The 17,594-nt window shown below is 42.0% G+C and overlaps 1 pseudogene; it reads left to right on the plus strand.

Annotated features, from left to right (window-relative positions):
- The first annotated feature begins 5,219 nt into the window (after positions 1–5,219).
- On the plus strand, positions 5,220–5,338 carry LOC126471959 (5S ribosomal RNA; annotated as a pseudogene).
- The last annotated feature ends 12,256 nt before the right edge of the window (positions 5,339–17,594 follow it).

The raw sequence follows: 17,594 nt of genomic DNA on the forward strand, positions 1-17,594 counted from the left end.
GACTCCTTGAAACTACACTGCCGAACATAACAGCAGTCTTCAGTAACCTAACAGGCATTGCCACAACGGATGCAGAGTATGGGCACGCACTGAATGTTTGGCCGGAGTTCGGCGTCACTGATTTAGGAGATTATACATGAACACAGGTGTACGGCTCCTCGCGGAATTTTGGAAAAATTCCGGTGTGTAGGTCTGGGCACTAAATCTCTGTATCCTGGCTCTACTTGACCATGCCAGGGCTTTCATGGGACACAATGTTAAGAAGAAGAAGTGTCAGCATCAAACTGTTGGCCGATGCTGACATGCTGCTGTTCTTCGAACGCGGAATTTCACCAGTGTGTTCACAGGTACGCGAAGGCGGATAACCAGCAATTTGGTGAGGGGGAGCACAGGCCATTTGACCATTTAATCTACATCCTTTACTTAGATATGAACAGATTCAATTGGTACGCTATGAAACGAAAGGCTAAAGTTTGGAGTGTTCCGATGGTTGTCCAAAGGGAGAAATCGCCAGACTGAACGAAAGGGTCCATGATATGGCTGAGGATGCTGGTGAGGGATATGTTCTGGAGGTAGAATGGGTAAATCTCGCCCATTTGCGTGAGCGCACGGCGGCCTGCAGCTGTGTCCGTAGCACCTAGTCCCACGAAGTGGGACCGTCTCGAAGCTATTGTTAACGCTGGGGAACAAGTAGCGATATATTCTGTGCACTATAGAAACCTCCGGCAGTGTATCAGTTTGGGGAAGGTACTTGTTAGAACCACAACAAATTTTTTCAATGAATAATTCAAAAAATGCCTCTGAGCACTATGGGACTTAACATCTGAGGTCATCAGTCCCCTAGAACTTAGAACTACTTAAACTTAACTAACCTAAAGACATCACACACATCCATGCCCGAGGCAGGATTCGAACCTGCGACCGGAGCGGTAGCGCGGTTCCAGACTGAAGCGCCTAGAACCGCACGGCCACACCGGCCGGCAATGAATAATTCAATTTTCGGAAGAACTATGGAAAATGTTAGAGAATATTGCGAATTTCATTTAGTTTACAGTTGGGGGGGGGGATGTTTTGACGCAATAGATAAATCACCAGACCAAATATGTTGCACGTCACCATTTTCAATGAAGGATTAGTTGCTATGGAGATGGCCAACGTTTCAGTGTAGTTCACAAAGCTTATCTATATCAGTGTTCTAGACCTCTTCAAACTCCACATGAATCGATTCCACTATGAGCTTGCGAAGGCAAACTTCACCGATCAAAAGTTACTTTATGTGGATACAGAGAGTTTAATCTACTGGATGAAAGGTATGTCAAGTAATCTTTCTATGGAGAGGCCATGAGGTACATAGAGCTGAAATTAGGATATGTAATGTGATAACGACAAACTGTTCATCTGTGGGGAAAGGATCGGGATCCTCTTATATTCACACTATTCAAGTGATTGAGTGTGTGGCTGTGTGTTTATTTATTTGTAAATAGTTGATTTGTGTGCGGAACAGTTCGGTGTATCGCTTGTCATAGCTGTTTGTGTTTGTGTGTGTGTGTGTGTGTGTGGTTTTTCTTCACCTGCTGCTACAAGTCCCCATTTCCCACGTATATACTGTATATAGAAAGTAATGATTAAAATGTAAATACTGTATATAAGACGAAAATGTATGTATTGTCAATAGAAACAAACTGGGGAAAGTAGTATTCAAGTTTCCTAATATTAGTGTAGCATACCTGGTAGTCATAGCTCAGCAAAAAAATTACTTTGTAAATAAAACCAATGTACAGGGTGATTCAAAAATGCATGTAAATATTTTAAGGGTGTATTTGTGAGGTAAATATAAGACAAAAATGTTCTATAAATGTTTTTCCATAAACGTTTAATTCCAGAGTTATCGTTAAATACGAAAGTCATGTCCGTATCAAAACGACGGCAGTGCAAGCAGCAGGATGCCATATTCTGGTACGTAATTCACATACGTATCTCCCAACAGTTGATTCGAAACTGCATGAATAGTGTTTGTTTTTGTTTGCAGGTGATGTTTACTCCTACTGTACGGAAGATGGCGCTGATGTTGTTGGTAACGGAAAAGTACGTCCTGTCGTTCATTCATCGTCGGAAGGCTAAAGGTTTCGTGCACATGATGTACTCAAACAATGAGTATGCTGATATGCACCTTGTGTATGGTGCAGCAGATGGAAATGCACTTGCAGCAAGACGAAGGTACAGTGAGCTGTTTCCAGGAAGACGGTTACCAAGTCATCAGACGTTTGTATCTGTGGACAGACGTATGCGGGAGTATGGCATTCGTCCTGGGCCACATTCAGGTTGACCACTTGAGCATGCAGTGAACGTCGAGGAACATGTTTTGGACCTGGTAGACCAAGATCCATCTATCAGTACGAGACAAATTAGTGCAGCTGTACGACTTCCACAATCTACTGTATGGCGGCTGCTTCGGAGACAACAGTTGCATCCATTTCACCTGCAAAAAGTGCACGAATTGACACCTGAAGACTATCCTCGCCGTCAGCAATTCTGCCAGTGGTTACAAGAGCGTCATTTGAATGATCCAATGTTCATTCGGCGGATATTATTCACAGATGAGGCCATGTTTACTCGTGCGGGTGTAATCAATTCGCATAATATGCACCAGTGGGCTGTCGAGAATCCTGGCGCGAGAATTGTGCGTGGATATCAACATCAATTCTCCATAAACATTTGGTGTGGTATTGTGGGGAATTACTTACTCGGACCTCATGTTCTGCCTCCAAGGCTGAATGGGCACGCGTACTGCGAATTTTTGGAGGGAGAATTGCCTGGATTGTTACAGGATGTCCCTCTTGCAACACGAGCCACCATGTGGTTTATGCACGATGGTGCTCCCTCCCATTACAGCCGCAACGTAAGGGCGTACCTCAATTCTGCGTATCCACATCGATGGATAGGTCGCGGAAGACCAATTGCTTGGCCAGCCAGATCACCTGACCTGAACCCTTTAGACTTTTATTTATGGGGCCGACTAAAGACATTGGTGTATTCTTCTGCAGTACCGAACAGAGAAGTGCTACAACAAAGAATTGAAGGTGGTTGTGAAATTATTCGTGGAGAGTTGAACGGACTGTGTAATGTGCAGAGATCATTGATGCGACGAGCACGGGTCTGTCTGCAAGTTCAGGGACAGCATTTTGAACATGCATTGCATTAAGATTTGTGCAAATACAGTACAGTACAGTACAGTCTGTAAACTGCTTCAATTTTCCTTAGTTATTGTGCATTGCTGTAGTTCAATCAACAGGACCTAAATTAATACAGTGTTCGCGAGGAATTGTTTCAGTTTGTTACGTCACGTTTATTTATCAGTTTGCGTTGTTAGTCCAAATGCACTGTAATTAAACTGTGAACTCTGGGAATTAAATACCTTACGTTGTATTGAATGTATTATCCTGTTTTGTTCATAACTCTGTAATAAGCCAAGTATGGAAAAAATTGTATAGAACATTTTTGTCTTATATTTACCTCACAAATACACCCTTGAAATATTTACATGCATTTTTGAATCACCCTGTATATATGTAAGAAGAAATGGCGGTGTAAATATACCAACTAACACATTTTTAAATTATTGTATGTAAGAAAAAATAGCTTTGTAAAAAACCATTGAGTTTACAACAAATAGCTTCATAAAGAAAAAATTAGTTAATAAACATCAACAAATTTTTGTAAAAATGTATTTTCGAACAGTCTAAATTGTTAATAATAAATCATTAGTTAATTTGTTGTAACATTTTTATTATTTCCAGACCCTGGCTCTACAGAACTACTTTATATAACGAACATGAACTACTCTCCATGATGTCAGACCTTGGGTGAAGATAACTACACAATTGAACTAGTTATAAAGGGTGATAAAGGACAGAGGATGCTCAATCTTATTGTCCCAGGGATAGAGGGAGCTGTTTCTGCTCATTTTAATGTGCTCCCATTGATTCAGGGGTTTTGCACCAATTCTAGAGCGCATGACTGGCTTCGAATTACATGATGACCTAGTTCTGTTGCCTAAGGTGCATGGGTCGCACAGGTTTCCCCTGGAAGATCTTGAATATAGCTTGTATAGTTGTCTAAGGTGCTTAGGTGTTCCCCTGGATGACCTTGATCAGTTGCCAGTGGTTCAAAAAAAATGGTTCAAATGGCTCTGAGCACTATGGGACTCAACATCTTAGGTCATAAGTCCCCTAGAACTTAGAACTACTTAAACCTAACTAACCTAAGGACATCACACACACCCATGCCCGAGGCAGGATTCGAACTTGCGACCGTAGCAGTCCCGCGGTTCCCGACTGCAGCGCCAGTGGTTCCACAGGTGGTGCGAGTGGGAGTGATCATGAAAATAAGTCGCCCAAGCGTGTAATCTGACAACAGAAGTCCTTATCAGTGACCTTGAGATAAGGTCGTTCTCTCAGCCAGTTCTCTCCTTGATGACCTACTGCTATCAGTTACATTTTTAACACATGACTGAACACGTTGCTTGTCTGTTCCACTTGCCCCTGAGCTTGAACCCATCCTTGATACGAATAGCAGCTCCCTCCTGATATAGCGTCTGCCGCATAACAAGCAGCCCATTATACTCTACCATTTCTTTGGCATGCAGATACGCGTCTAAATTCTTTAAGTACGCTTTCGGGCGCGTCATTTGCCTTTGACCAAACCTAGGCACATTGGACAGTTCGCGCTGATATACCAACAATTAGGGCAACTCCATCCACAGTGGGGTCATTGGCCCATTGAAATACGATAGCTCATTTCTGCCGTTCTGTCACGCCTCCACGTCGACCCACATCACTGTTCTGATTCCTTACAACCGACTCACACACGCACAGCACTTCGCTGGAATCAGTACAGACTCTCATAACCGTCTGTCATCAGTTCCACACCATCTGTAACTATCTAAAGCGACTAGTGTGCTCTTTTAAGGAGGTGACTAATATTTTGTCCAGTGAGCTTACGAAAATCCTTAAAGTGCATTGTCGTGTTCATGTCGCTCAGTGAAATCTAGTTTTATGTAAAAAGTCAAGTAATAATAATCTGCAAATACAGCGTCACTTTTTCACATCTGTTATGTGTGATACAATTTTTAAGGCTTATGTTAGATTTTTTATGTTTGCGTTTGTTATTTCTGATATTGGTCAATACTGTGTTTATTTCAAAGGTCATAATTTTGATTTGCCAACAGCTTTGCCGCAGCGGTAACCCCGGTTCCCGTAAGATCACCGAAGTTAAGCGTTGTCGGGCTTGGCTAGTGCTTGGACGGGTGACCGTCTGGGACTGTCGAGCGCTGTTAGCAAGCAGGTTGCACTCGACCCTTGTGAGGCAAACTGAAGAGCTACTTGACTGAGAAGTAGCGGCTCCGGTCACGAAAACTGACAACGACCGGGAAAGCAGTGCGATGACCACGCGCTCCTCCATATCTGCATCCAGTGACGCCTATAGGCTGAGGATGACACGGCGGCCGGTCAGCACCGTTAGGGTCTTCCGAGATCTGCTCGGACGGAGTTTATAGTTTAGAGAGTAATTTTATTTTGTTTTATATACCATTATGTTTTGCATGAGATCTTACTAGATAAACTACAGGGACATTACAATTAAAGTTCCATTTTCAAAAACGCTGTAAAAAACGAGCCACTTCTGACGAAAATTTTACCACTATGGTGCTGTTAGCAGCAGAATATGCAAAATAATTGACGCGGAGTGCCTGAATGTTCCCCAGTTTGTGTGGAACCGCGCGACCGATACGGTCGCAGGTTCGAATCCTGCCTCGTGCATGGATGTGTGTGATGTCCTTAGTTTAGTTAGGTTTAAGTAGTTCTAAGTTCTGGGGGACTGATGATCTCAGACGTTAAGTCCCATAGTGCTCAGAGCCATTTGAACCATTTTTTGTTCCCCAGTTTCCTTCTGAGACGTTCAGCATGACTGTCTTAATGCAGGATCGTGCGCTGCTGGTAAATCTCTTTATAAGAACAATGACTATGCCCTTGTAGCTCTGCAGAAGTTATGGACACTCAAGAGTATGAAAAAAGACGTTCGTCCAATGTCTGTCTAAGGTCATAAGAAAATGATTACGAAATTCGAAAAGAAAGGTGCTTTTGAAGTGCAGTTTGGCAGAGGAAGGAAAACAAAAGATCCGACGTCAGGAGAAGATGAGGCCACAGCACTGCAACAGGGATCGAACAGTGGTGTGCAAACATGGAGTGTACGAGAAATTGCCCGAAAGTTGGACATGCCTGCGAGCACGGTACATAAAATCCTAAGGAACAGAGTGCATTGCTATCCATACAAAATCACCCACCGTTAGGGGATGCTTCCTGCTGACCTGCCAGCAAGACGTTTGCTGTAGAATTACTTGCTCGCGTGGAAGTGGACAGTGAATGGCCATGGACAAGTGTGTAGACAGATACCCATTTCCAGCTCACAGAACATGCCAGTACACAGAATTGCAGATAACGACCATCGGAAAAGACACTTACACATCGCCCGGTACCTTTCCGCTCTGCGAAGGTAAGGTTGACGATATCAGCGGCGCGGTATTAGCCGAGCGGTCTTAGGTGCTGCAGTCAAGCACTGTGCGGCTGGTCCCGGCGGAGGTTCGAGTCCTCCCTCGGGCATGGGTGTGCGTGTTTGTCCTTAGGATAATTTAGGTTAAGTAGTGTGTAAGCTTAGGGACTGATGACCTTATCAGTTAAGTCCCATAAGATTTCACACACATTTGAACATTTGACGATATCATTTATTACAGGGCCATAGTTTTTCAAAGATATAGGTCCAGTGTGTCATGTCACCTGTCTGTCACTAGTAAACGCTACACTACTGTTATGCTCACCAACGTCATTCCAACCCTTCAACAGTGTGGATGTGTAGGCAGTATCATTTTTATGCAATGTACATTGCGCAGGCAGTGAAGCTGAGACATTTCTGAAATTCTGGAATTATCAATCGTCGTTTCTCTAGAGTCAGGCCATCCGTGTAACCTGATCTTAATCCGTGTTACTGTTGGATGTGGGTTTATTTGAAAGCTACTGTGTTCAGTGCTCCGATTACAAAGATAGCTGAACTGAAGACATACATTGTGCAACGCATTCTGAAAATGACCCTGAGACACTCCAATCTGTTGCCGAATATGCCGTTTCTCGATTTCAACTTGTGCGAGAAAACGGCCAAACATGTCATCATGCATACTGCACAGTACAGTTGATTTAATGTGCAACTCGCACCACAGCCGTCGTACTGCGATTCATCTATCATCTATAGCCGAACCTATTTATGTTGTGGCTATTTCTGCGCCGTCTAGTGGGAATTTTTTTTTTTTTTTTTTTTTGGTTTACATGACGCTTTCCTCTTCTTTAATAATCAAATTTGATGTCATTCTGAGGAGGTCAAAGAAACAAACAAATGAACCTTCTTACGTAGTTACTAATATTAGAGGTCTGAACTGATACATAGTTCATTACTTGAAGCCACTAAAAATATTGCGTACGTAACAGTAAACTTAAGTAACTAAATGTACCTAATACCGCTCCCAGTTGCCTACTTGACCTTAAGTTTCATGCATAACTCATCATCTATAGAATAATATTTCAACAGTTAGTACGCGTTTGGAAGTAGCATCCGATGGGCAGACGAATATCTTATTTATATTTTTAGTACAATGCTTGCCATCATTAAACAATAATACAAATACAGAAATCCGCTTTCCTATCAAAATGAGTTAAGTATTTTCTTCTGACAGGAGGAACAATGAAGATATCTTTCTCTTATGTCCCGGACGTTGGCGACTGCTTTAGAACTTCTATGATTATTTTCTTTTTTGTGTACTAGTAGACAGTCTTTTTGTGTGCTTTACTTATCCTTGTGTAAGTCGAAGTTCAAAGGATTACGCCCGTATGTGTTTCGTAGATGCGCTCGCCTTTGAAGGATCAACTAAAACTTTGTGAAGAAGGCGTTTATTAATGAATTGAGGCAACCGCCAGTCCATAACAAACACACGTGCTTCAGAACACGTGCGGGACAACTGTCGGAGCGAGGGAAAGGTCGTGTACAAGTTCATTAAACTCCATTCTCCCAAACACTTGAGGGCTTCTCTACAATTTACACCGCAGAAGAGACGAAAGAGATACAAACGTCTACTATGGCAACATCGTTGGAGATCGGTTTAAGGTATGGCTCCATCTGATGACAAAATAATACTGACTGCACAGACTAACTTTCATGCTAATGCCGACGGTGACAACAACAACAGCATTTTTTTAATCAGTATGCCGAGGTATGGAGCGCGATTGGACTTATTTCGCTGATGTGATTGCTTTCTTCTTCTCCCAAAATCTCTTCAGCCTCTCTCTGTGGGTTTTCTTAAGTTTTTCTGTCGATGTTCTGGTATATATGACTCTTGGTTTAGCTTTAAGGTGATGATTATCCATTAGAGTTTTGAATGCAGCTTTGCACTCTAGAATTTTGTTTGTAATGCCTATTTATTGAAGGTGTTTTTAAATTTCAAGTATCCATTTATTTTGAACTTTAATTGAGTGGGCGAGGTAGGGAATGCTTTTGATCAGTCTATTTTCGTTCTTTCTGAGAATGTAATCATAAAATGTCAATTTTCTTCTCCTGATAGTATCCGAAATGTTTTCCGAATTTTTATATAACTCGCTAGACTTCCGTCTCACCCAGAGTCCCTCAACGCAAGCGTGACCAAAATTTTTTCTCAGTACTTTCTTTTCTTTTTTTTCTGTGTCGTTAGTTAATGATTTACCTCCAACGATTACAATTCCTGATGCATATAATGCTTCAGTTCTGACTATTGCGATGTAATGTTTTAATTTTGTGTTACGAGATACTGACTTTTTATTTTACCTATCCATGCAGTTCTATAAGCTTTTTGTAATTTAATGATTCTCTCTTTGTTTGCTTCACGATTTAATCCAGAGGGTTGGGTGATATCTCCCAGGAACTTAAAATTGTATGCTTGATATATTTTGCCAGTCTGTGTAAACATGGATTGTCCAGCTTAGGTGTATTAGGTTTTTTCATAAGAGATTTTCAGTCCATTTTTAGCGTCTATTTTCAGGGGAAACAGTGGCCTCTTCTCTGTTGCGTTGCTTGATGACATCGCTAGATTGTTTGCATAAGCCAAAAATCGTAACTGGATTTTAGTTTCACGTGGTCTGCCAATGATTACTTCTTTTCCCCATGTCCTATTTCCTTTTGCTAGCACAAGACTATACGGCACGGGGGACAATCCACCACCCCGACGGTCCCCTGTTTTATGTCAAAAGGTTCAGACACTTGACCCTGAAATTTAACTTTGGAACAGATATAAGTCAATGTTTGTTTAATCAATTAGCTCGTCTTTCTAACCAGTTTCAACAGGTCTAGTATATTAAACGGCGTCCTTCTCTCTATTGAATCATACGCTTTTTGAAGTCTACAAAGGTCATCACCGTTCGACTGCCCTTGCGTATTTAAAGGCCGTCTTAAAATTAAGAATTTGTTCCACACAGGGTCTACCTTCCCTAAAACCTGCTTGATATTCGCCAATGAAATGAGTCGTCTGCGCTTCAAGCTTTTTAAGTTTGATTTTTGACAGAATCTTATAAGTAACTGGCGGCAATGAAACTCCTCTGTTGTTGTTTACATCAGTTTTATTCCCTTTCTTGTGTATTGGGTGGGTCATGGCACATTGATATTCCTTATAAATTGTCTCCTCCAACGAAATATCTGTAAGAACGTTTTGAATTTTCTGCATGAGGCTTTTATCACGTATTTTCCACATTTATAGTACAATTTCATCTTTCCCCGGAGCTTTATTGTGTTTGGCTCAGGTTTTTCAAATTTGAATTCGACTGTGGCAGATTCACAATTTAAATATCTTTAAAGTAGTTTGCTAAGAGTTTATAAATCTCTTTATTATTTATTTCCAAAGTCCCATTTGGTCGCCTAAAATGGAGATTAGATGTCTTATATGTTGACATTTCTTCTCTAAAAATTCTGTAGAGATTCCGTGTGTTATTTTTCTTGAATTTCTGTTCTGTTTCTGTTATTCTAGTTTTATCATAATGGCGTTTTACAGATCGAATGATATTTGAAACCTTTTCTGAATTGCTACGAATTCCTGCAATTTTTGTGTGTTGTTATGGGAATTCCAGGCTTTTCAGGCTTTAATTATTTGCTCTATGACCCTGTCACACATATCTTTCCACCACCTATGTTTACGTTTCCCTGAGTATGTACCAATACTTACAGAATCTTTTAAGAGAGTATTTTTAAGTTCTGACCTCCTGGAACGTTCTTGGCTGAGAATTTTTGTAAGAAAGAGGCTTTAAATGTGTTTAGTAAATTCTGGATCGGTTTCGCTTCATTTGGCTGCAATTTAACTTTAATTAACGACAGGTGATGATCAGAATTATTATAACAGTAAACGCAGCAGATGAGTTCACATTGCTGGATTTCACCGCCTCAGTGGCCGAAATCACTAACGTGTGCTTGTGCGCTGGCGCTCTAGGTGGGGATATGTCGGTTCGAATCCTGGCAGGGGTAAAAATTTTCGCTGCCAATATTTGGCCAGTACGGGAACGAGAGGGGGTGGCGTAAGATTCCTCCCCACCAACGTTCTGATTTAAATACCAAACCTCTCCGCAGTGCCTCATGAAATGTGGGCATGTGAGACTTGATGGTGATCCATCTGTCGGATGGTGACGTCAAGCTTGGTAGCCCCCTTGGTGCTGTTCGCAAGGAATAGGTTATGTGCCGGCACTGAATTTCACTCTCTCTCTTCTCTCATCATCATCACCAGCTCTTTCATCATCATACAACACAAAGATTACTCAGCTACGCACACGCGCACACACACACACACACACACACACACACACACACATGGGCGTACCCAGCGAGGGGCAGGAGGGGCAGCTGCCTCCCCCCCCCCCCCCCCCCTAGAAGACATTCGCAGTTTTTCACTAGTTTACTGTTTTAATTAATAAGAAATGCTGAATGTTTTCTCGGATTGTACAAGTGCGTTCTTGTATTTAAAATGTTTATTAAAAGTAGATTTTCGCTGGTTTATTGTTTTATTCAATAAGAAGTGCTGTATGTTGTCTCAAGTCCTTGTTTCCTGAGACTAGTATGACCTGATTTCGTCCCTCAAGGAGAAAAACCGACGAAGCGCCTTCCCTCTGCTCAGCCATCTTACTTCGGCGTGGTAGGAGATATCCGGGTATTCCGCTTCGATATCTGCCAGAAATTCTTTAAATTGGCGATGTGTGAGTCCATGCGAGCGAAGATAATTAACCGTTCAAACAACTGTGTACATGGGATTTTTTATGTTGACAATCTTCGCACAAAGTGCCTCCTGGTTTATCATACAATGGACTGCAGCGAATAAGGGACAGCCGACTTCAATTATTTTTGACCTGGCGTAACCCAGGAATCCAGTGCGTATCCCTCGTAGCGTAAGGGGCTCCATCCGTTGTTACACTCGTCAGGCGTTCCCATTTTAAACCCATTGACTCGAACTCGTTTCCCACGGCTAGAAAAATATCTAAACCCGTAGTTGTGTGTTTTAATGGTATAAGGTCGAGAAATTCTTCGGTGACACGCACATTGTCGTCAATACCCGGAATGAGTATGATGATCTGAGGTATGTCCGCAACGTCCGTGAACTCGTCAAGAGCGATAGAAAATGAAACGAAGTTTGCCGCTCTCTTCATTAGCTGACGCTCCATATTTGAGACCATACCTTCGACTCGGCAAGCAACAGTTTGAGGCGAAAGAGCTATTTTTTTCAAATTTTTCCGTGAGCTCTGCTGGAAAATACAAGACGCCTTGTCGACCAGACAATCCTTGATGAGATTCCCAGCCGCAAATGGTTTCCTTGTTTTCTCAATTCTCAGCGAGCATTTGTAACTTGTGCGTTACTTTGTCCACATGTTTCCAGCTCCTACCACGGCAAAAAAACTTACAATTAATTTTGTACAATCCTGTTTATAATACACTTTTATCATTTTAACAATTAATTGTTTCATTCATTGAAACCCAAATTAAAAACTAACAAAAAAAAAGATTGGTTTTAGATGCGTTTTCCCCCAGTTGCTCTAAAAAGCGGTCATAGACGCTAGCAAAGACAGCGAAATGTGTTCACAAAATAAATTTTTATTTATTGGAATATTTGCCTTTTAATCAATTGAAAACGTAGATCAAACTACAACGTATGTTTTCCCATCCATCAAAACACAAATACACAAAAACAAAGAATGACTCTTAATGACACTTTTGTGACAGCTTTTCACCAAATAACGCATCTGAAACTTTTTCTTATGTCTGTGCGACGCGATTTAATGCAACACAAATATAAAAATTAACCGAATAGAAATGTTCCTTGTTGTCGACAATCTGATATTTGATATCTGGCACACGGCTAAGTGACATGTTAGATTATAAAATATAGCTTTATTTACCATCTATATAAACATTAAAGAGTTATACGATAGGAAACACTTACTTCTTTGTAATGCTGCTTAAGATGTTCTTTCGGTTCTTCAAGCTCTGACTGGCGTTCCTCTTGCGTCAAATTTTCGAACTGACAGGTATTAAAGTGCCGTTCAAACGAGTACTTTTTTAAAATACGTGAGGTCCCGATGACATACTAAACATCTGGCATGACTTTCGACAGCAGTGCAAAAGAAATTAATTTCCCACAGGTTTAAATAGTGCTGACGCGCCGCTCTTCCTTTTTTTGTCTGCTGTTGTTGACCATCCATCTCGATCCACTGTAGCCTTACGTCTGTTGACAAACGGCTTTGTGTCGTATCAATGCTTCTGACTGCTGCTGGCGCGGCGGTCTGTCTTCCGCACGTAGCGCGCGTACAGCGGCATGGCGGGGCGCGGCGGGCAGACCGCACGGTCTGCTAAGCGACACGGCTCGGCCACTAGATACGAATTCGCTCGAAGCGCTGGCTTCGGGCAATCTTGGGCGCTAGCGCCCAGGGGCACAGTTTGGAAGAGCCTGGTGTAAAGGAGCATGTTGAAAATAAGTAAACAAAGCAAACGAATGCTGGACTTCGTATTTTATCATACGTCGAACATTTCCCTGGCGTCTAGGACCACGTGATGTATCGGCAGACAATTCGTGCAGATCCCAGTATACTGGTTCTTTGTAACTGGCATATGGATATATTATCAATGCCAATGATTTTGAAGTATCCACTAATATCCTTTGGCACTGTTTCCTGTGTGTCGAGGACATTGGGATCACTTGCGCAGTATTATTATTATTATTGTTATGAAAATAATAACAATAGTAACGAGTACCTGTTCGTATAAATTAACTGACAGCGCGCTGCCTTCTAAATCAAAAGGCGAGCAACATCGGGATCGAAACGAAGCAGCATAGCTACAGCACGCCCGCCAAACTAAATGTGACCTTTGGGCTGTTTTATACACACATTGGCCGGCCGCGGTGGCCGTGCGGCTCTAGGCGCTCAGTCCGGAACCGCGCGACTGCTACGGTCACTGGTTCGATACCTGCCTCGGGCATGGATGTGTGTGATGTCCTTAGCTTAGATAGGTTTAAGTAGTTCTAAGTTCTAGGGGACTGATGACCTCAGATTTTAAGTCCCATAGTGCTCAGAGCCATTTGAACCATTTTTATACACTCATTTAGAAAAATGCCTAACTAGTTCGACGTCTATGTGACAAGAAACTATTTATTTAGCTCATATTTTAACAAAACGCCTATTTTAAATAAATAATGCACAAGAAAAGGACGAAGGATTTATATTTAAAGTCCTTTCAATGACGAAATCATTAGAGATGAAGCACAAGCTCGGAATTGCCCTATCAAAGAAGGCGGCCTGGAATTCACCTTAAGCGATTTAGGGTAATCATAGAAGTCTAAGTCTTAATGACCGGACAGGAAAATGAACCTATGAACCACATTCACCGTCATATGAGAGCGTGGTATGATACCGTTTTCTTTTTCCCCCCCTATAGTGCCACCTTGTGCTCGCAAATTGAGCTCGCCGTTGTCCTAGACTTTTTATAGGGGTGTTTCCTTGAGGAAGTCTTCGTGAGATCAACTCCAGTTCTCCTCTCCTTCCAGTGTAATGTCCCCTTCAGACAACTGAGCGCATGTTTCATCACTTGGTCTTCTGTAGTGCACACCTCCCGTATACACAGCTGAGGCGTCTTGTCACGGACCGTGCGGCTCCCCACGTCAGAGGTTCGAGTCCTCCCTCGGGAATAGGTGTGTGTGTTGTCAATAGCGTAAGTTAGTTTAAGTTAGATTAAGTAGTGTGTAGGCTTATGGACCGATGACTTCGGCAGTTTGGTCCCATAAGACCTTACCACAAATTTCCAATTTTTTACACAGCTTAGTAGTGACATAATGAACATTTTAAAATAAATTAACTGATGAAAACAAATTCTGAATGAATAGAAATACAAGGACAGGCCTCTGTCTCTAGAATCTGAAATGAAGAGAGGTTTGCTTCCGTGGTTCAAAAATTTTCTTTTAGCTGTGAATCCTCTTAGTACAGCTTGAGAGATATTACTAAATAGCTTTGAAGTTTTTGATGTATGTGTTGCCCAACTTCTTTCTCACGGTCCAATGATGTTGCTGAAGACAGATTTCAAAATATAGTATGTCTTGTATTTTTGTTTTTTGTTAGATCGTATTGAACAAGATGTGCCACGTACCACGTATATGCGTACTGTTTAACGGCCGGGAAACAGGGGCAGTTGGGCTACAGTTCGAAGTTTTCATAAGTTCTTCTTGGGGTCGACTTGGTAAATAGTGGCAACTTGTTTTGGTCAGCGCAAGTAAAACTGTGAGCGGGATGTGATTTAATTTCTTATGATGATCTCATCCTACTACAACAGATATGACGTCTGACCTTTTCCACACTTCTTTGTGTACCAAAATGCTGCGGGGGCGGCGGTATCAGATCGATAGCACATCTACATATCTCACAGGCTTAAAAATAGCTTTTGTTTCTGTTCTTTAACCCGAGTAATACTCTTCTTTCCGTATGAGTTATGATAAAAATTGCTCATTGCTGTTTTTTAAGCAAAGAAAAGGAAACTAATAGTAACTGCATAATTTCATTTTAAACTTTAATACATACCGAAACGACAAACTGATCCTGAGAGGCTCAGCAAGATGGGTCTACACAGAGCCACACTTAAAATTAAGTCCACCACAATTAAACTCCCTCTTCCCCACCAAGATTATTCATCGTACAAGAGGTGGACAAAAATACGAAAACTCCAAAACGACAACACATTACCATGCCTAATGCATTGTTGGAAATCCGGTGGCATTCGATACACCTTCTTGTCGTCTCGTATGTATAAATACGGGTCTTACATGATTTTCAAGGAAATTTTATACCGTTCCATCTGCAAAATATCGCCAAGCTCAGTCAACGATGATGTTGGTGGATAGCGATCACGCAACCTTCTCTCCACATTAGACGACAAAGGCTCAATAATATTTAGATCTGGTGACTGCTCGTGGCTGTGGTAACCAGGGGACGTGCGATAGTTCATTATCGTGCTCACAGAATCCGTCCTGGACGACGCGAGCTGTGTGAGCAGGGGCTCTGTCACCTTGGACCATGGCCTCAGAATCGGGGAACAGACACTGCACCAATTGAGGGAACAGATCAGCCAAAATGGTCACATAATCCTTTGGCAGTAATGCAACGTTACAGAGTACCCATGCTGCCCATCGAGTACCACGATATGGCTGCCGACATCATCACCAATATCATCACTCTTGCGACGTAAACTCGGCTAGAAGTAGGAAACTGTGGTTCAAATGGTTCAAATGGCTCTGAACACTATGGGACTTAACATCTGTGGTCATCAGTCCCCTAGAACTTCGAACTACTTAAACCTAACTAACCTAAGAACATCACACACATTTATGCACGAGGCAGAATTCGAACCTGCGACCGTAGCGGTCTCGCGGTTCCAGACTGAAGCGCCTAGAACCGCACGGCCACACCGGCCGGCGGAAACTGTGTGAAAGAACACTGATCCGTCTAAATGACTTTCTTCCATTGTTCCATAGTCCATGTTTTATGGTTTCTGCATTACGTTTTTCTTTTACGGGCGTTTGCACCACTGGTGATTGGTTCTAGAATTCCAGCTCGCCCTGAAATTCCTTGGTTATGGACCTCCACTCGTTGTTTTGGTGCCGACAGAGTTTGCGAGTGCGTCGATCAGTTCTGCAGTGACTTTATGCAGCTGTAGTACTTCACAGGAAAGCCTTAATAATACCCATTAAACAGCTCTTCCCACAAAATACTTAATATATTTCCTTCGAGAAACAAGAAATGTATTGCGCAATCTGTTTAAAATAATGGATCCATTTATATGACACATTCGGAAGCATCAAGGAATGGTTTATTTGGCAACACTCACATGTGTGAGAGTAGAGGAGAGAGACCAAGGCTTGACTACAGTAAACAAATTCTCATAGAAGCAGAGTGCGGTAGTTCTGCATAAATGAAAAAAAAACTTGCACAAGATAGACTGGCGTGTGGAGTAGAACCAGTCTTTCGATTCAAGATCAAAAAAATGGTGGAAATGGCTCTGAGCACTATGGGACTTAACATCTGAGGTCATCAGTTCCCTAGAACATAGAACTACTTAAACCTAACTAACCTAAGGACATCACACACATCCATGCCCGAGGCAGGATTCGAACCTGCGACCGTAGCGGTCGCGCGGTTCCAAACTATAGCGCCTAGAACCGCTCGGCCGCCACGGCCGGCACTCAAGATAACAACAACAACAACATTATTTTAAAACTAATAAATGCTATCTGACATGTACCATTGTTCACTTTTGAAATAGTGAGATTCATACCTCCTACAGTTTTTGTTTTTTTGCAACACAAATCCATTTCTTAAAATATCTGTATAGATTCTCTAGCTTTATGCCAACCTGTAAATTTTCTTGCATTCTCTTTAATAGCTTTCTTATACTCTTACTCACTGTCATCAATGTATGAAAACTCTTCGAACTGTTACTCTCTTTGTCGGATTCTCTTGATGGTTCTATAAACTCAGTTAATGTCTCCCCATATCGCTCTTCTTTTGAGTCATCAGTCTTCTGACTGACTTGATGCAGCCCGCCACGAATTCCCATCCTGTACCAGAGTAGCATTTACAACCTACGTCCTCAATTACTTGATCGATATATTCCAGTCTCCATCTTCCTATACAGTTTTTGCCTTCTACACCTCTCTCTAGTACCGTGGAAGTCAATTGCTGATATCTTGGCAGATGTCCTATCATCCTGTCCCTTCTCCTTGTCAGTTTTCCACATATCCTTTCCTCTCCGATTCTGCGCAGAACCTGACATTATCAATCAACCTAATTTTCAGTATTCGTCCATAGCACCACATCTAAAATGCTTCGATTCGCCTCTGTCCCGGTTTTCTCAGAGTCCACGTTTCACTACCATACAATGCTGTGCTCCAAACGCCCATTATCAGAAATTTCTTCCTCAAATTTAGACATATGTTTGAAACTGGTAGACTTTTC

This window comes from Schistocerca serialis, chromosome 3, assembly GCF_023864345.2.
Source record: "Schistocerca serialis cubense isolate TAMUIC-IGC-003099 chromosome 3, iqSchSeri2.2, whole genome shotgun sequence".
Taxonomy (NCBI): Eukaryota; Metazoa; Arthropoda; class Insecta; order Orthoptera; family Acrididae; genus Schistocerca; species Schistocerca serialis.